The 20,765-nt window shown below is 45.8% G+C and overlaps 2 long non-coding RNA genes across 2 annotated transcripts; both read right to left on the reverse strand.

Annotated features, from left to right (window-relative positions):
* Window positions 1–304: 304 nt before the first annotated feature.
* On the reverse strand, window positions 305–1,214 carry LOC123083631 (uncharacterized). The gene is made up of 3 exons (XR_006439335.1): window positions 964–1,214; window positions 807–866; window positions 305–706 (listed from the first exon to the last, which is right to left on the reverse strand). It is a non-coding gene; the product is annotated as an uncharacterized lncRNA (long non-coding RNA).
* A 15,989-nt stretch (window positions 1,215–17,203) lies between these two features.
* LOC123083632 (uncharacterized) lies at window positions 17,204–18,140 on the reverse strand. Its single transcript, XR_006439336.1, has 3 exons — window positions 17,860–18,140; window positions 17,703–17,771; window positions 17,204–17,611 (listed from the first exon to the last, which is right to left on the reverse strand). It is a non-coding gene; the product is annotated as an uncharacterized lncRNA (long non-coding RNA).
* Between the last annotated feature and the right edge of the window lie 2,625 nt (window positions 18,141–20,765).

Consider the following 20,765-nt stretch of genomic DNA (forward strand, 5'->3'; position numbering starts at 1 on the left):
TCGTGGCCATAGAGCCACGTGCCTGGAGCAGCTGGCTGGTGCGGCCTTTTGTTGGAGTGGTGCAGCCAACATCAGGAACAACTGTGGAGGCTCTCATGCGCTTCTTGGCAGAGAAGGAGCAACCAGTTGAATGTTTAGATTGCCATGGTGGTTCCCAGGCTTCCCTGTTGCACATCCGCTGCAATGAACCAGGGTAGAGCAGGTGCAGGAAGAGTTAGAGCAGAGGAGAGTGGTCCGACGAGATGCATAGAGGAGGCGAAGAGCCATCAATTTACTTTAAATTTCATGCAGAAAACCTGAAGCATAGTAGCATAACTGAATATTCATTTATTGAAAAACCATAAAACACAATAAGTTGACACATTTTATTGGATACTGTATCCAATTATTACAAAATGACGAGCACATTTTCGCAAGGAAATGGCACACCATCGAAACCCTTACTGGAAATATATGGAAAGGAATGGAACCCCGGGAGCTATCACACCTTTTCGATAGATGCAAAGAAACAAAATTAAGATTACACGGTACTGGACGGGACATGATGTCCAATTATTCAAGACAACAAGAACATTTCGACTATCTCGGCATGAAATCCCGGCGTATAGACTTTCTTATGCAATAGCTGCGGCAAATTCAACATCCTTGGTACATACACGATCGCATCCAGTTGTGCAATTCTCTATGACATCTTTCTCTTGTTCACCTACGATGACGGCATGGAAGATAGCTTGCATTAGAAACAATCATTTATAGACAACGAGCAGCAATAAGATAGTCAGATGCATGTAAGGATTTAATCTTACAAGTGTTTGTGGTGTTGCAGATGGAGGACATGCATCCCAACTTGCAATACTCAATGACTTCTGCTTCGTTTGGGAAAACAAACCTCGTGTGTTTAAATATAATTCTTTGTGCTTGAGAGGAAAATAGAAGAATGGAAAGAATATGTTTACAGTTTACCTGCTTCCGGGTAAAGATTGAAGCGATCACAAGGACTCACACACTTGTCAAGAATTTTGCAACCACACAAGCTTGCACATGTTTTGCGAGAGGCACCCGTGACACGGCATGCGTTATAGCAGTTTCTTCCCGAGATGGAACAACAACAGCTCTTGGCTTCTACCTGGGCCTGCAGCATGACAAGAATTGTTATGACTACTCCCATAATCACACTCTTACGACTATTGGTTGCCATATTCTCCGTGTATGTTTACCTCACAAAACTTGCTGATGATCTAAGACTTGCATGCGCTCTATTTATAGGACATATGGCATACTACACCTACATGCATCTCATAGCCACAAGGCAACCCTACAATTATGTGTATTATATTGGTGTTTGTCATCATGTGGAATTCACATCACATGATACACACATGCGTGTGTGTCCACTACGCTTAGAATTTTATGGCACATGCACTGGTTTTGAAACTTTAAAGCCCATGTGTATATATGTAATGGGATTAATCAAAGACGGTTGGTGGGAATAACCACCCTTCTTCTCAACACTAGACCAATACTTAGTAAAGATTTGCTTGTTAGTTATTCGACTTGAGATTAATTAATTAATGAGATGCTAATTATTTTACCTTGTACTAATTCCTGATTAACAAAAAATGAACTACATGTGAAAAATATAGTCACATTATTGGAAATATAATGTGAGCAAAATCATTAAGCAAAAACTGTTATTACCAACCAAGGAATAGCTGAACTTAGACAATAAATGATCTATTATTTAAACATAGCTTAAGGTCCTTGTACATATGCTATAATGCTGCGTAATGTGTCAGGTAACATGACGGAGACCCGCCTCACTCTCCTCCATAGCCTCGGCCATGTTCTCCACCGCCACCTCGGGCCTCCCACATCCGCGCATGCCGACCCTAATCCTCCTGTGCCGATGACTCTCCTCGCTCCTTCATTGATCTCCATCTCATTTGCATGCCCCCATGCGGTGCGCCTTGGATGAGTGGCTATCGACCTCTGCTCATGGATGCACCTTGGCCGGTGTGCCACTCGGCTCTCCATCCACCTTGTCTACGCCCCGGCTTCAGCCACGCCGCTCAGTCACCCATCGCCCATCACCTCCTCGTAGATGGCGGCCGCCGGTGTTGATCTGCAATTGCAACGGCTGTTATAACCCGCTGCCTAGCCGTCGCGCTCCATCTCGTCATGGTCCGTGACAAATCCTCAATTTTGTAGTCAACTTTGCTTATGTCCCGTCCTCTTACGCATATTTGTTAAATTTGTCTGTACCTAGACCTATTAGGTTCTGCTGAATGATGTAATGTCGGGACTTCAGATACACGGAATGATTATTGTCAATGGAGCAAACAGTTATCTGATTTAGTTCATCTTTATATATATTCGCATATACATATCATTCAAATATACGGAATGAAGTTTTTGTAAAAATAATCATGCCTTGAGGATGCATGCATGATTGATGGTTAGTAGATTTTTATGATCAGGTGTAGTTTTCTGTAGGTAAGTATTTTCTGATGTGATAAATCAAATCGAAGCTATTGTTATTAAATAGCTTATCATGCAAAACCGCACAATTTTGTCATCATCGCATTCTTCTTATTGAACTGCATTTCCAACTAGTTTTTGTTGGAATTTGTCAATAAGAATGGATTCCACTTTACATGACCTGGAATATAAAATTTCAATTTTCCCTTCCGCAGCCACCTCATTACACTCCAACTTTTTTAATCACATGAGCCTTGACTTAGACTAGGGCCTTGTGTTAAACTAAAAAACATAATACTCAAATACACCCTGTGACTTTTATCTTCTATTCACGTATCTCATTGTCCTTCATCCTCATATGGGATGCATGGTTCATGTCGACAGGAAATTACAGAAGATATAGCACTACAACAGGACCCCACCTATAACAACGCATTTTTCCGTATCTAAAAGTCCATATATGCGTTGCCATGGACTTTACCAACGGTTTGGGATGCGTTGCCTTATCCAGTGTTGCTAGCGCATAATGCAACGCTTATACTTCCGTTGGTAAAAGGAATCGTTGCAGGAGTGCAACACATAAAACAGACTTTTACAACACTCATATACGTTGGTGGTTAATGTACATGAATCAAAATCTCATTGCTCTGCAACAAAGAATTTGCAACGCTTCAGGTGTTTTACGTATAAAATGTGAATAATATTTTATATATTGCCAACAATTAAATTAATGCTTCACATAATGGTACTAAGTATGTATATCAAGTCAGAAGACAAAATAGACGCACGAGAGGAAGAAATCATATATTGAGAAAAATTGTGGGATTACAATAGTTGATACTACAGGAGGATTAACATCCAAATGTGATGCATAATCTAAACATTCTCTTGACAACGAAAGTTAAACTGACAGCATCCATCAACAACCCTACAACTTAACTAAAACCTAACCAAGGAACATCATCCAACAGTAACAGCATTCCTACAACTTAACTAAAACTGAAAACAACCATCATAACTAAAACTGAAAACAGACATCATCTTCATCATCGTGAACCGGAACATCATCATCATCATCATTGTAGTATACTTGCCACGCACCCATGTAATCATCCATGTATATCTACAAAGAAAATAACCAAATGAACCATTAATACACAATGCGTTGACATGATGCAAATAGTGATGGGTTGCCCTACAAATAAGAAACATTACTTCTTACAAAGGGTCATTACTTCTGATACATTGGTTGCCCGGCTAGATTACGACTAATACAAAGAAAAGTTCTGACCTGAAAGTATTCCCTTAGAACTCAATATACTACTTCAGGTCACATAACAAACATAAACAGACTCAGAGAAAAATAAACAGATGTGGTTGTGGCCTAAAAGCAAGCCACTAATAACATAGTACCTACTTAGTTGACGGGTTAAAAGCACAATAGACATTGCTCATATGGAACAGTGCGAGCGACATAATGAGAAATTCAGCAATTTACGGACTGTGACAGCAAGAGTTCATGTGGGTAATTCAGCAATTTATGAATACAAGTACTGAGAGCTCAGTTGTCAGTTTACCAATTTACGAATCAAAAGGGCAAGAGCATCTAAGAAGAATATTACTTGCATTTCCGTCTTCACAAATAGTTAAGATATGCAGATCATAGACAGTTACCAGAACCATGACTACGAACACTGCCATATCTTGGACAAATATACTCGCAGCTCCAGCCGTCCATGGTGTTGGCCTCCATCTCGATATTGCCGGAACGGATGAGTGCGGTGCCTCACATTAAATTACATACAACAATAGGTAAATCATTGGCAAGATAGGAGTCCATAAATAATTAAATAAGAGCAGAAAAGGAGACCGGCACATTGAAAACCACCGAATGGCATTGAGTATTTATTTCTTTGGAAACCTGCGCACAAACAAACAGTGAGCCTCTACTTAATGAATGACTAACATGATGATTAACAGTGAGCCGCTACTGGTGTATATGTGTGTGTGCTTGCTGCAAGCTTTAGTATATGCATAGTTTGCACATGAACATGCATAAAGCTCAGGTGTAGGTTGCATCTAAGTGGGGTATTGGGATTCAGTTTTATTTTCACTATGATGTACAGCGGTAGTAGATAAGTACCTTTTTTTAGTTTTGTAGATAAGTACTTGATATAGACGAATCCTCTGCATTGACCTGACCCAAGTCCATATATAATAACTGCATGTTATGACAGGACAATCACATAACCAAATGACAAAGAAAATGTGTACAGTAACATAGAATATTCGGTGTATATGTGGTGTGTTTTAGAGGAACAGGCTAGCAAGACATAGGAATTTAACTGGGGAGTTGCATACTAGCTTTTCAAACCGAAGGAAGAGAAGGACGTCAGTGTATGGAAATACAATTGGAAAGTAACAGTCAGTGGCGGTGCTACAAAGGAAAACCTGGACAGGCAAAATTTAAAGAAACACAAATATTTCAACTCAAGCGATGGATGAAGAGCTGCTGCTGATAAATCTTTCTCAACATTATATCTCTTTTTTCTCTTGAAAACCAAATCAATTCCGCGTTGATTAGCCCTGCTGTCCATGACAAATATCTAGTACCAAATTAAGATATTTATTATCAATTGATTGAATTTCAGAGTGTTATAACCTACATTTTATACGAAAATTAGTACTGTCCAAGAGACAGTTTTGGGGCTGCACATGTGCTTGTGCACGAGCGCTCGTCGTCTAGGTTGCTACTCGCCCGGCTGGCCACCGCTGAATGGGTGGCCCTTGGGCCTCCGCACCACACGGCGCTGCTACTTGCTGCGGCGGTGCTACCGGCGACTCGACGGCGGCTCCGCGCCACGTCTCTCTGGCCCTCCATGCGGCTGTACGCGTTGCTCGTGCCCATACTACTCTGCTGGATAGGAAGAGGAATCGAGCAATAGACCCCAGAGGCCAAGAAAGAACCGTGAAGAGGCGACACTACAGGCAAGCAAGGCAGCTGTGAGCTAGGCTACTCCTATATCTGTACTACTACATGTATTTTTACCCCACGGGCTGGGCAGGCCATGGCATGCTTTTGCCCTCACGAAGCACCACCGGTGGTAATAATGTATCACATAGTACAAAAAACAGTGTATCACATTTGACATGTTCATGAAATTTAATGTTTGTTATCCCATAGCAACGCACGGGTATTTAGCTAGTAGCCCAAATTGTTTAGAATAATAAGAGCATACAACAATCAGTACATTAACAGGCGTGGAGAGAAGTATTTATCAGTGTTCTGAATCATATCAATAATGTCAAAGAAACATCATATAGAAGAAACAATGTGGATTGTTAATTCACCTGCTCACTAAAACAAAGGAGTACGTGCTTCCCCCAACAGGTCCACGTTCTCTAGTATTTGAGATGGACATGAAAGCCACCATTAGCAAGCTACACCGCCACCTAAATAGCCTGACCATCAGACTCCAGAAGACTGAAATTTCAACAAAAACTTCGATTAGTAACTCATCAAAACTGTCGTACAGAGACCTATTAAGACTGCATCCCTCCTTAAATATTATAACTCTTGCAATAGACTATTTAAGATGGGGTCCGCATATATGAAGTAGTTCTTATCTACATAAATAAAATTTGAAAGGATTACCGACTTATGTATCAAGGATTGATGACTAATAAGAATTTTTAAAAAATTTGATGCTCCATTGATATCTAATAATTACTAATTTAATAGAATAGCAATCAGTGCATGAATGTAAATAAACGGAGATCGGAACTCAGTCTGCAGGCTTGTCAAGTGTTCATCGCACATAAGTGTTCATCGCACAAGGGCCAAACTTTTTTGACAGCGATTTGCTCCAATAGAATCGGGGGTGCAAACCTAGACGTCTACAAGAGAAGAGGAGAAGAACAGAGGTTAGAGAAAGGGGAAGAGAGAGAGGACAAAGCCAGGGGAGGGGATTCACTCATCGGACGAGAAGGACGTCATGGCCACCGGCGGCGGAGCCGACTCCCGAAACCCTAGCCATCGAGGGAAGGTCGCGGCTGGGCTTTCGTAGCCGCGAGCGCCGGATCTAGCCATATGGAAGGGCGCCGTGGTGTGAGGGGACCTCGGGTTGTGCTTCGTGATGGCGGGATTCGCCGGACGTCGCCTGAATCAGCCCGCCGCAGGTGGCGCAATGAGGAGCTGCATCCAAAGAGAGAGGTGGGATGTGAGAGGGATGGGTGGGTGGGGGATGAGGCAGATCCGGTAGCCTCCATAGCCGCGTTGTGGGAGGAGCGGAGTGGAGGGCCGGCGGCGAGGTGGGAAGAAGGTGGCGAGGCGATTGGTGGCGGCGATTTGGGAGAGACGAGGGGCATCGGGGGCTCTGTTTCTGGCGCATCCCTCTCTCCTTTTTTGTTTTCTTTTTCTTCTTTTTTTTCATATATGTCCCACGGTAGGATCAAGAGCTAGAATTCTGCAACGCATATCTGCAACCTATAATATGCGTATCTATTATGAATTTTACAACGTTTAGCCAAAATGTTGTAGAAGGTGTGTTGCTTTATAAGGGGTATCAGAAAAAGCACCTCAACATGATCAATCTTTTATTTTGGAGAAATTTTATCCAGTAATTAAATATACATATCTATGGCTCGTACTTGAACTTTTCATTCTCGACGGGAATTGTCATTGGTGGTATCGTATTTATATTTTTCAATTAATGCAATGTGATGCATCTAGATCCTTCCACAGACACTCGTACTTCATCCCTCAACCCTTCATAGATTGTCTTCCTTTATCATGCCCATGTTGTTTGTGTCAACTTATATTTCATCGAACAAACCTATACTTCTTATTTCGTAATTGACATGATGTTTTGTTTGAACCTTTACGATTGCTATGACATAATTGTTTTACTTCAGTATCAACAAATGCACAATCACGAATATAGCACCTATCATTGTCATGTTAATTCTTCTTTGTTGTCTTTACACATCGATTAGATCTATTTTTTTTATTCTATCGAGGGAGATCAATTCACTAATCTGTGTCGTCTGCACTCTACTCATGTTGACTCTCCATATTTTTAAAGGAAAACTATTTTGTTGTGTTGGCGAATTCATAGAGCCCCCTAACCATCTTGTACTGGCATATGCATTATTGGATATTATCTCCGATGGTATATTTAATTATATGCAACTAATAGGCTCTCGATATATCATGCTATCCAACCTATAATATATACAATTCATCAGCATGATTCATTGTGCAATGGCCCCAAGATAAAAATGTAATGTGTGAACATGAGCAATACCCCCACCCACTCCCCCCATTTAGATCTAAATATTCGGTCCTACAATTCCAAATTGAAATTTATAGTGCAGAACACCATCGTTTTGATGACCATAGAAATGAATTTGGAAATCATCCCCGATATCCACATGGTGTTGAGCACAACTAGAGGATCCCCACCATAATACCATGCCCAGACCCTCTGTATTCGCTAGAAATTGGTACCCATTCGTTCAATATAAATTCTCACCACACTCACCTCATCAGTCGATCGCACAAGCACACTGTCCCCACCAGAGCTCCCTTTGATGCCATCCTCTCATTTGAAAGGGTCCACCACATGCCGGTCAATGCTACCAAAGCTTCCATACTGCTAATGGCCACCACCAGAGCTCCCCCAATGCTGGACTCCTCCACTGGAGCTCCCTTCAGTGGCCATCGCAATTTTCACTTAACAAATCTATCAGACGACTGCCATGAGCCATCTCTTCATCTTTGACAAAGAGAGAAACTCGATGCGGAGGTGGAAGGAGGTTATGTGTACTAGGGATGCATGGGTCCAGTCCGGGCAAGAGAATAATAGCTGCAAGGGGCAATGAGGCCGAGCCCTTGGCGATCATACAAGCGCGGAGGTTCCAATGGAACGACACGTGGCGTTGTGTTCGAGCCTTTGGAGTCCATAGAAGGGATCAACCAAGTGGGTTCGGGCAACGACTTCCGCATGTTGCCCGTCATCACCCCCACCGGTTCCTTAACATCAAATTCGTTTGTTGACCATTGTCGGGTCCCTCGGCTCCCGACCACTCCGTCTGTAGTTTCCCTACCAACCACCACAATCGGATCCCCATCTCTTCTTCCCCACTGATGGCTTGATCTCCATAGCATTAATGTGATGCTAACTGTATGCCATCTCAAGATGTATTATCCTTTGGCCCTGCGGGATCTTGTGCCTCCTTCTAATTCATCCCAAGAAGCTCACTTGGGGTCTGCGTGCGGCCGGGTAGCATGCGAGGTCTGCGCTAAGGCTTCCTCTTCTAGGGCTGCGATCTCCACTGCTAGCTCCTCCGCTGCCACATGGGACGACTTTGTCATGGCTGCACGAGTGGCAAGCCATTCAAGGTGGCGCGACTCTTGGGATCAAAATTTCCTTCCCAAGCATTTGTGCACCCAAAAAGGAATTGAATTTGCCTGCGTACCCAGGATTCTAAAACCAATCAATGAGCATCCAAACAACATAGTTTGCATTACAGACAATTTTAGTGTCATGCATGGGTGATTTGGAATAGAACCCAATTCGGTTCCATGCTAAACAACATCGATATCCGAACCAAGTAAATGGCGACTTAAATTTGAGTGCTGCAACTGGCTTGTCGAACTGGTGGAAGCGGACTTAGAGTTTGCCAAATTTAGACAACATGTTATATGCAGTAATAGTGAACTACTTTTATTTCGAATATTAAATGGTGAAAAAACGTCTTGTTTTTTGGAGAGATACTCTAGTATATTTCTGAAGTAGGAGAGTGAAATTTCATACCAAGGAGCCGAAATTGAAGTGCTGGTTCGGTATATGCACCAGCTAGCACAATTAGTAGGACAGTGGGGCAAAATTAAGCAAAGGCTGTCATCACGTTATGGTTGTTGGCTTGTTGCTATGTTGGACCACGTGATAGAGCTACCTACTTGGCCATGTGCACATCTCCATGAGGCAATAATATGTTTTCTACGACCCATGAACAAAACGTGAGGCATCCAGCAACAAGTCTTGAAACATTGTATTTCATTATAGTGGCAAGTTTATATCGGAACAAGGACCATATACTGGCCTCCCCTGTCCTGCTCCTCTGAGAACACTATTCGTTGTACATACATTTTCCTCCGAAGCATGTTTATATTGCGTTTCCATAACTCTAGTGCAGCCTACAGTTAATAATTGATATATGACCTACTGATTTATGCGTAAGTCTTCGTGCAGCCAATTATGCATATTATGGAGAACATCGCTCCAATTTTTGAGCTGAGAGCAGATCAGCATTGATTATTCTGACGAGCTGACAAATTCCTCAGTGATGGCCAATTCTTGGCAGTTAGTTTTATGTATTAGGGGCCAGAGCATCTCCAACCGCACACCAACAGGCCCTCCAGGCCATTTTTTAGCACCGGCGCGCAAAAAATGGCCCAGTCGTACCCACAGGAGCCCGTTTTTCGCCGGTTTGGGCCGAAACTGGCGCCGGCGGACCCAGGACGAACCCGGCGCGCTGGGGTGCGCCTGGGGGCGCCGGGGAAACCGATTTTGGCCCGAACGGGAATGGGCCAGCCAAGTTAGCGACACGCCGCTTCGTCATCCTAATCGCCTCGGTTCCTGCGGGAATCAATGCCAAGGCTATCGCGCTGCCGCGCTGGTCAGCCTCCATTGATGCCTCATCGGCGGCGCAGTGAAGGCGCCGCGACGCGCGTCCCGCCCGCTCCCGCCACGCGTCACCCGGCATGCAGGTTCTCACCGCCCCGCTTCGCCTATAAAAGCCGACCTCCCTGCCGGTGAACGCTACAATCGCCACAACTCCCCTTCTCTCTCACCTCGTCTCACCACAGAAGCAACTCGCCCCCCTCTTCCCTCGCCGACGAGCTATGGCTGAGCGGTACCCCGGCGACGCCGCGGTGGGGAACGGCTTCGGCCGCCGCCATCTCCATGAGGATGAGGCGTGCCTCCTCTACAAGGCCGACTATCCGGTGCCCCTAGACATGCGGGTGCCGGGCTCGTGCAAGTTGAGAGCCGGCGGCGTCTCCGTTTGTCGCTATCGGAGGAGCAGCGGAACGAGCCGAAGAACGTTGCCGCAGCCACACGCTGTGGACCATGTACTTCGGCCGCAACCGCGAAGACCGGATGGCCTCCACCAACGGCATCATCCCCCGCGGCCGACTCAACGCCGACGGGCGACGCGAAAGGTGGGGCGTGCCTGGCCGCACCCTCGAGGCCGTCCTCGACCACATCGAGACCGGCAACACGCCGCGCCTCGAGTACCCGGCGCGCCCGTCCTTCTCTCGCCGTCGTGGCAGTTTCCTGGATGCCGTGGCGAATGGAGGCGGTGACCTCCTCATCGTCGGGCTCCGGTTCGCTTTCCTCCGGGTCGCCGACGCTCCGCCCCGTCAAGTCGGAGCCACAGGAGACGCCGCTTGGGCGCCGCACCCGCAGCGGCGCCCTCGTCATCAATGAGGGTGGCCGCCCCTCCCCGTGTTCCCTCCACCTAGTCCGGCCTAAGACCGGGCCAGGGTTGCTCCCCGTCAGGAAGGAGCACGCGGAGATGGCCGCCGACGATGAGACCACCCTCAGGTGGGCGAAGGCGGACTACGTCCACGAGCAGGTGGCGCGCCAGCGCCGGGCCTACGCGGGGATCAAGGCCCGGCGCCGCGGACGCAAGGAGGGCGGCGTCGTCGTCCTCGACAGCAACGAGGAGGATGCGCCTGGGCCGTCAGACCCCCCGCGCGTTGGCGACCCTGGTCAGGGGTGCAGTAGGGATGACGGCGGCTCCGGCGGGACGCAGGGTGACGACGATGACGGTGGCGGCGGTGACTACAGCCAGTTCTGCAGGCTCCTCATCATGTAGAAAGCGGGCTGCGGCGCCGGGCTTCAGGTCCTTGTACATATGCTATAATGCAGTGTAATGTGTCTGGTAACATGACGGAGACCCGCACCACTCTCCTCCATGGCCTCGGCTATGTTCTCCACTGCCAAGTCGGGCCTCCCATATTCGTGCATGCCGACCCTAATCCTCCTGTGCCGATGACTCTCCTCGCCCCTTCATCGATCTCCATCGCATCAGCGTGCCCCTGTGTTGTGCGCCTTGGATGAGTGGCTATCGACCTCTGCTCTTGGACGCACCTTGGCCAGTGTGCCTCTCGGCTCTCCATCCACCTCGTCTACACCCCGGCTTCAGCCACGCCGCCCACCCGCCCACCGCCCCATCACCTCCTCGTAGATGGCGGCCGCCGGTGTTGATCCGCAATTGCAACGGCTGTAGTGACCCGCTGCCTAGCCGTCACGCTGCATCTCATCATGCTCCGCGACAAATCCTTAATTTTGTACTCACCTTTCCTTATGTCCCGTCCTCTTACGCATATTTGTTAAATTTGTTTGTACCTAAACCTATTAGCTTCTGCCGAATGATGTAATCTCGGGACTTCAGATATACGGAATGATTATTGACAATGGAGCAAACATTTATCTGATTTAGTTCATCTTTATATTTGCATTGACATATCATTCAAATATACGGAATGTTGTTTTTATAAAAATAATCATGCCTTGAGGATGTATGATTGATGGTTAGTAGATTTTTATGATCAGGTGTAGTGTTCTGTAGGTAAGTATTTTGTGATGTGATAAACAGAATCGAAGCTATTGTTATTAAATAGCTTATCATGCAAAACCGCACAATTTTGTCATCATCGCATTCATCTTATTGAACTGCATTTCCAACTAGTTTTTGTTGGAATTTGTCAATAAGAATGGATTCCACTTTACATGACCTGGAATATAAAACTTTAATTTTCCCTTCCGCAGCCACCTCATTACACTCCAACTTTTTTAATCACATGAGCCTTGACTTAGACTAGGGCCTTGTGTTAAACTAAAAAAACATAATACTCAAATACACCCTGTGACTTTTATCTTCTATTCACATATCTCATTGTCCTTCATCCTCATATGGGATGCATGGTTCATGTCGACAGGAAATTACAGAAGATACAGAAAAAGCACCTCAACATGATCAATCTTTTATTTTGGAGAAATTTTATCCAGTAATTAAATATACATATCTATGGCTCGTACTTGAACTTTTCATTCTCGACGGGAATTTTCATTGGTGGTATCGTATTTATATTTTTCAATTAATGCAATGTGATGCATCTAGATCCTTCCACAGACACTCGTACTTCATCCCTCTCCCCTTCATAGATTGTCTTCCTTTATCATGCCCATGTTGTTTGTGTCAACTTATATTTCATCGAACAAACCTATACTTCTTATTTCGTAATTGACATGATGTTTTGTTTGAACCTTTACGATTGCTATGGCATAATTGTTTTACTTCAGTATAAAGAAATGCACAATCACGAATATAGCACATAACATTGTTATGTTAATTCTTCTTTGTTGTCTTTTTACATCGATTAGCTATATATTTTTTTCTTATTCTATCGAGGGAAATCAATTCACTAATGTGTGTCGTCTGCACTCTACTTATGTTGACTCTCCATTTTTTTAAAGGAAAACTATTTTGTTGTGTTGGCGAATTCATAGAGCCCCCTAACCATCTTGTACTGGTATATGCACAATTGGATATTGTCTCCGCTGGTATATTTAAATATATGCAACTCATAGGTTCTTGATATTTTATGCTATCCAACCTCATATTTAAAATTCATCGACATGCATGATTCATTGTGCAATGTCCTCAAGAAAAAAAAGTAATGTCTGAACATGAGCAATACCCCCACCCCTCCCCCAGTTTAGATCTAAATATTTGGCCCTACAATTCCAAATTGAAATGGATTGTGCAGAACACCATCGTTTTGATGACCATAGAAATTAATTCGGGAATCATCCCGATAGCCACATGGTGTTGAGCACACCTATAGGATCCCCACCAGAATACCATGCCCAGACCGTCTGTATTCGCTAGATATTGGTACCCATTCATTCAGCATAAATTCTCACCACACTCACCTGATCAGTAGATCGCACAAGCACACTGTCACCACCAGAGCTCCCTTTGATGCCATACTCTCATTTCGAAGGGTCCACCCTATGCCGGTCACTGCTACCAAAGCTTCCATACTGCTAACGGCCGCCACCAGAGCCGCCCCAATGCTGGACTCCTCCACTGGAGCTCCCTTCAGTGCTGCAACTGGCTTGTCGAACTGGTGGAAGCGGACTTAGAGTTTGCCAAATTTAGACAACATATAGTATGCAATATAATAGTGAACTACTTTTATTTTGAATATTAAATGGTGAAAAAACGTCTTGTTATTTGGAGAGATACTCTAGTATCGTTTTGAAGTAGGAGAGTGAAATTTCATAACAAGGAGCCTAAATTGAAGTGCTGGTTCGGTATATGCACCAGCTAGCACACTTAGTAGGACAGTGGGCCAAAATTAGGCCAAGGCTGTCATCACGTTATGGTTGTTGGCTTGTTGCTATGTTGGACCACGTGACATAGCTACCTACTTGGCCATGTGCACATCTCCATGAGGCAGTAATATGGTTTGTACGAACCATGAACAAAACGTGAGGCATCCAGCAGCAAGTCTTGAAACATTGTATTTCATTATAGTGGCAAGTGTATATCAGAACAAGGACCATATACTGGCCTCCCCTGTCCTGCTCCTCTGAGAACACTACTCATTGTACATACATTTTCCTCCAAAGCATGTTTATATTGCGTTTCCATAACTTTAGTGCAGCCTACAGTTAATAATTGATATATGACCTACTGATTTATGCGTAAATCTTCGTGCAGCCAATTATGCATATTATGGAGAACATCGCTCCAATTTTTGAGCTGAGAGCAGATCAGCATTGATTATTCTGTCGAGCTGACAAATTCCTCTGTGATGGCCTATTCTTGGCAGTTAGTTTTATGTATTAGGGGTCAGAGCATCTCCAACCGCACACCAACAGGCCCTCCAGGCCATTTTTTAGCACCGCCGCGCAAAAAATGGCCCAGTCGTACCCACAGGAGCCCGTTTTTCGCCGGTTTGGGCCTAAGCTTGCGCCGGTGGACCCAGGACGAACCCGGCGCGCTGGGGTGCGCCTGGGGGCGCCGGGGAAACCGATTTTGGCCCGAACGGGAATGGGCCAGCCAGGTTAGCGACACGCCGCTTCGTCATCCTAATCGCCTCGGTTCCTGCGGGAATCAATGCCAAGGCTATCGCGCTGCCGCGCTGGTCAGCCTCCATTGATGCCTCATCGGCGGCGCAGTGAAGGCGCCGCGACGCGCGTCCCGCCCGCTCCCGCCACATGTCACCCGGCATGCAGATTCTCACCGCCCCGCTTCGCCTATAAAAGCCGACCTCCCCGCCGGTGAACGCTACAATCGCCACAACTCCCCTTCTATCTCGCCTCGTCTCACCACAGAAGCAACTCGCCCCCCTATTCCCTCGCCGACGAGCTATGGTTGAGCGGTACCCCGGCGACGCCGCGGTGGGGAACGGCTTCGGCCGCCGCCATCTCCATGAGGATGAGGCGTGCCTCCTCTACAAGGCCGACTATCCGGTGCCCCTAGACATGCGAGTGCCGGGCTCGTGCAAGTTGAGAGCCGGCGGCGTCTCCGTTTGTCGCTATCGGAGGAGCAGCGGAACGAGCCGAAGTACGTTGCCGCAGCCACACGCTGTGGACCATGTACTTCGGCCGCAACCGCGAAGACCGGATGGCCTCCACCAGCGGCATCATCCCCCGCGGCCGACTCAACGCCGACGGGCGACACGAAAGGTGGGGCGTGCCTGGCCGCACCCTCGAGGCCGTCCTCGACCACATCGAGACCGGCAACACGCCGCGCCTCGAGTACCCGGCGCGCCCGTCCTTCTCTCGCCGTCGTGGCAGTTTCCTGGATGCCGTGGCGAATGGAGGCGGTGACCTCCTCATCGTCGGGCTCCGGTTCGCTCTCCTCCGGGTCGCCGACGCTCCGCCCCGTCAAGTCGGAGCCACAGGAGACGCTGCTTGGGCGCCGCACCCGCAGCGGCGCCCTCGTCATCAATGAGGGTGGCCGCCCCTCCCCGTGTTCCCTCCACCTAGTCCGGCCTAAGACCGGGCCAGGGTTGCTCCCCGTCAGGAAGGAGCACGCGGAGATGGCCGCCGCCAACGAGACCACCCTCAGGTGGGCGAAGGCGGACTACGTCCACGAGCAGGTGGCGCGCCAGCGCCGGGCCTATGCGGGGATCTAGGCCCGGCGCTGCGGACGCAAGGAGGGCGGCGTCGTCGTCCTCGACAGCAACGAGGAGGATGCGCCTGGGCCGTCAGACCCCCCGCGCGTTGGCGACCCTGGTCAGGGGTGCAGTAGGGACGACGGCGGCTCCGGCGGGACGCAGGGCGACGACGATGACGGCGGCGGCGGTGACTACACCCAGTTCTGGAGGCTCCTCATCATGTAGAAAGCGGGCTGCGGCCGGCGTAGTAGGGCTAGGCGTAGTTTCTTTGTTTTTCTATTTTTTGTACAAATTCGAATGAAAAACCGCCGAGTTTGTGCCAAATTCGTATCAGATCGCCGAGTTTGCGCCAATTTTGGGGGCGATGACTGGGAACGCAATCGCCCCCATGCCGAAAGTAAACGCTGGCTCGGCCCCAGACGGCGCTTTTTCGGCTTCCTGGGGTGCCGAACGGCTGGAGATCCTCTTAGCCATTGGTAAAGTGCCACCATGGACTGAGAAGCCAATCTGATGAAGGGTATGGAAGCAAAATAATGGCAGACACGCTAGTTCAGTTTTTTTTCACTGAAATCCGTTGGATTGCTCATACAAGTTGATGCACATTGTGCTAGGTGAATGAAATGTGATCAATAAAGCTAACAAATAATTACCTATTGGTTGTAACTCATGGTGGGCAGGCCTCACGAGCTTTGCTCGGACACATGAAAGCTCGGTGTGCCCACGGGGCGAACGGGTCGATCCGACTTAGCACTTTGTGCCCCTGAGTGTTCATGCTTCGCCACACAATACCTCTCCCGCTTCCCCGCACGTTGAGCTCGAGGTTTGGTCCATGGTCCGAGCAAATAAATGTTGTCCACACCTTTCTCCTTTTTCTTGACAACAGAGGTCGAAGATCCAAGATTAAAGGGCCGCTAGATAGATCATATGCCCCACCTTTGTTGCGGGTAAGGAATACATATTGATAAAATCCCCCGATTTGTAAACTGAAGTATTTCTCTTTACTCCGTAACACAAATATCTAAATGGAAAAAAGTCACACCAATGCCTCTCATCTAGAGCATGAAAGACAATCTGGTTGTTGTGTCATAGCAAAGTCCACCCGAGAATTATGAAAAGTCGAGCGACATCATGAGACATTCTAGACAGAAATGGTGGTCGTGCCAGATGATAGGCTTGGCGGCAGCAAGGTAGTCATGCACGTTTGGAGCCCATGGATCGTGGCCATAGAGCCACGTGCCTGGAGCAGCTGGCTGGTGCGGCCTTTTGTTGGAGTGGTGCAGCCAACATCAGGAACAACTGTGGAGGCTCTCATGCGCTTCTTGGCAGAGAAGGAGCAACCAGTTGAATGTTTAGATTGCCACGGTGGTTCCCAGGCTTCCCTGTTGCACATCCGCTGCAATGAACCAGGGTAGAGCAGGTGCAGGAAGAGTTAGAGCAGAGGAGAGTGGTCCGACGAGATGCATAGAGGAGGCGAAGAGCCATCAATTTACTTTAAATTTCATGCAGAAAACCTGAAGGTAGCATAACTGAATATTCATTTATTGAAAAGCCATAAAACACAATAAGTTGACACATTTTATTGGATACTGTATCCAATTATTACAAAATGACGAGCACATTTTCGCAAGGAAATGGCACACCATCGAAACCCTTACTGGAAATATATGGAAATGAATGGAACCCCGGGAGCTATCACACCTTTTCGATAGATGCAAAGAAACAAAAATAAGATTACACGGTACTGGACGGGACATGATGTCCAATTATTCAAGACAACAAGAACATTTCGACTATCTCGGCATGAAATCCCGGCGTATAGACTTTCTTATGCAATAGCTGCGGCAAATTCAACATCCTTGGTACAGACACGATCGCATCCAGTTGTGCAATTCTCTATGACATCTTTCTCTTGTTCACCTATGATGACTGCATGGAAGATAGCTTGCATTAGAAACAATCATTTATAGACAACGAGCAGCAATAAGATAGTCAGATGCATGTAAGGATTTAATCTTACAAGTGTTTGTGGTGTTGCAGACGGAGGACATGCATCCCAACTTGCAATACTCAATGACTTTTGCTTCGTCTGGGAAAACAAACCTCGTGTGTTTAAATACAATTCTTTGTGCTTGAGAGGAAGATGAAAGAATGGAAAGAATATGTTTACAGTTTACCTGCTTCCGGGTAAAGATTGAAGCGATCACAAGGACGCACACACTTGTCAAGAATTTTGCAACCACACAAGCTTGCACATGTTTTGCGAGAGGCACCCATGACACGGCATGCGTTATAGCAGTTTCTTCCCGAGGTGGAACAACAACAGCTCTTGGCTTCTACCTGGGCCTGCTGTATCACTAGAACTAGTATGACTACTACCATAATCACACTCTTACGACTATTGGTTGCCATATTCTCCGTGTATGTTTATCTCACAAAACTTGCTGATGATCTAAGACTTGCATGCCCTCTATTTATAGGAGATATTGCATACTGCACCTACATGCATCTCATAGCCACAAGGCAACCCTACAATGATGTGTATTATATTGGTGTTTGCCACCATGTGGAATTCACATCACATGATACACACATGCGTGTGTGTCCACTACGCCAAGAATTTTATGGCACATGCACTTGTTTTGCAACTTTAAAGCCCATGTGTATATATGTAATGTGAATAATCAAACACGGTTGGTGGGAATAACCACCCTTGTTTTCACCACTAGACCAATACTCAGTAAAGATTTGCTTGTTAGTTATTCCACTTGAGACTAATTAATTAATAAGATGCTAATTATTTTACCTTGTACTAATTCCTGATTAACGTGACTACACGTGGAAAATATAGTCACATTATTGGAAATATAATGCGAGCAAAATCATTAAGAAAAAACTGTTATTACCAACCAAGTAATAGCTGAACTTAAACTATAAATGATCTATTGTTTAAACATAGCTTCAGGTCCTTGTACATATGCTATAATGCAGTGTAATGTGTCTGGTAACATGACGGAGACCCTCACCACTCTCCTCCATGGCCTCGGCCATGTTCTCCACTGCAAAGTCGGGCCTCCCACATCCGCGCATGCCGACCCTAATCCTCCTATGCCGATGACTCTCCTCGCCCCTTCATCGATCTCCATCGCATCAGCGTGCCCCTGTGTTGTGCGCCTTGGATGAGTGGCTATCGACCTCTGCTCATGGACGCACCTTGGCTGGTGTGCCTCTCGGCTCTCCATCCACCTCGTCTACGCCCCGGCTTCAGCCACGCCGCCCACTCGCCCACCGCCCCATCACCTCCTCGTAGATGGCGGCCGCCGGTGTTGATCCGCAATTGCAACGGCTGTAGTGACCCGCTGCCTAGCCGTCGCGCTGCATCTCATCATGCTCCGTGACAAATCCTTAATTTTGTACTCACCTTTCCTTATGTCCCATCCTCTTACGCATATTTGTTAAATTTGTTTGTACCTAGACCTATTAGCTTCTTCCGAATGATGTAATGTCGGGACTTCAGATATACGGAATGATTATTGACAATGGAGCAAACATTTATCTGATTTAGTTCATCTTTATATTTGCATTGACATATCATTCAAATATACGGAATGTTGTTTTCATAAAAATAATCATGCCTTGAGGATGCATGATTGATGGTTAGTAGATTTTTATGATCAGGTGTAGTGTTCTGTAGGTAAGTATTTTGTGATGTGATAAACAAAATCGAAGCTATTGTTATTAAATAGCTTATCATGCAAAACCGCACAATTTTGTCATCATCGCATTCATCTTATTGAACTGCATTTCCAACTAGTTTTTGTTGGAATTTGTCAATAAGAATAGATTCCACTTTACATGACCTGGAATATAAAACTTTAATTTTCCCTTCCGCAGCCACCTCATTACACTCCAACTTTTTTAATCACATGAGCCTTGACTTAGACTAGGGCCTTGTGTTAAACTAAAAAACATAATACTCAAATACACCCTGTGACTTTTATCTTCTATTCACATATCTCATTGTCCTTCATCCTCATATGGGATGCATGGTTCATGTCGACAGGAAATTACAGAAGATATAGAAAAAGCACCTCAACATGATCAATCTTTTATTTTGGAGAAATTTTATCCAGTAATTAAATATACATATCTATGGCTCGTACTTGAACTTTTCATTCTCGACGGGAATTTTCATTGGTGGTATCGTATTTATATTTTTCAATTAATGCAATGTGATGCATCTAGATCCCTCCACAGACACTCGTACTTCATCCCTCTCCCCTTCATAGATTGTCTTCCTTTATCATGCCCATGTTGTTTGTGTCAACTTATATTTCATCGAACAAACCTATACTTCTTATTTCGTAATTGACATGATGTTTTGTTTGAACCTTTACGATTGCTTTGGCATAATTGTTTTACTTCAGTATAAAGAAATGCACAATCACGAATATAGCACATAACATTGTTATGTTAATTCTTCTTTGTTGTCGTTTTACATCGATTAGCTCTATATTTTTTTCTTATTCTATCGAGGGAAATCAATTCACTAATGTGTGTCGTCTGCACTCTACTCATGTTGACTCTCCATTTTTTTAAAGGAAAACTATTTTGTTGTGTTGGCGAATTCATAGAGCCCCCTAACCATCTTGTACTGGTATATGCACAATTGGATATTGTCTCCGCTGGTATATTTAAATATATGCAACTCATAGGTTCTCGATATTTTATGCTATCCAACCTCATATTTAAAATTCATCGACATGCATGATTTATTGTGCAATGTCCTCAAGAAAAAAAAGTAATGTCTGAACATGAGCAATACCCCCACCCCTCCCCCAGTTTAGATCTAAATATTCGGCCCTACAATTCCAAATTGAAATGGATTGTGCAGAACTCCATCGTTTTGATGACCATAGAAATTAATTCGGGAATCATCCCGATAGCCACATGGTGTTGAGCACACCTATAGGATCCCCACCAGAATACCATGCCCAAACCCTCTGTATTCGCTAGAAATTGGTACCCATTCGTTCAGCATAAATTCTCACCACACTCACCTCATCAGTAGATCGCACAAGCA

Source organism: Triticum aestivum, chromosome 4A (assembly GCF_018294505.1).
Source record: "Triticum aestivum cultivar Chinese Spring chromosome 4A, IWGSC CS RefSeq v2.1, whole genome shotgun sequence".
Classification (NCBI taxonomy): domain Eukaryota; kingdom Viridiplantae; phylum Streptophyta; class Magnoliopsida; order Poales; family Poaceae; genus Triticum; species Triticum aestivum.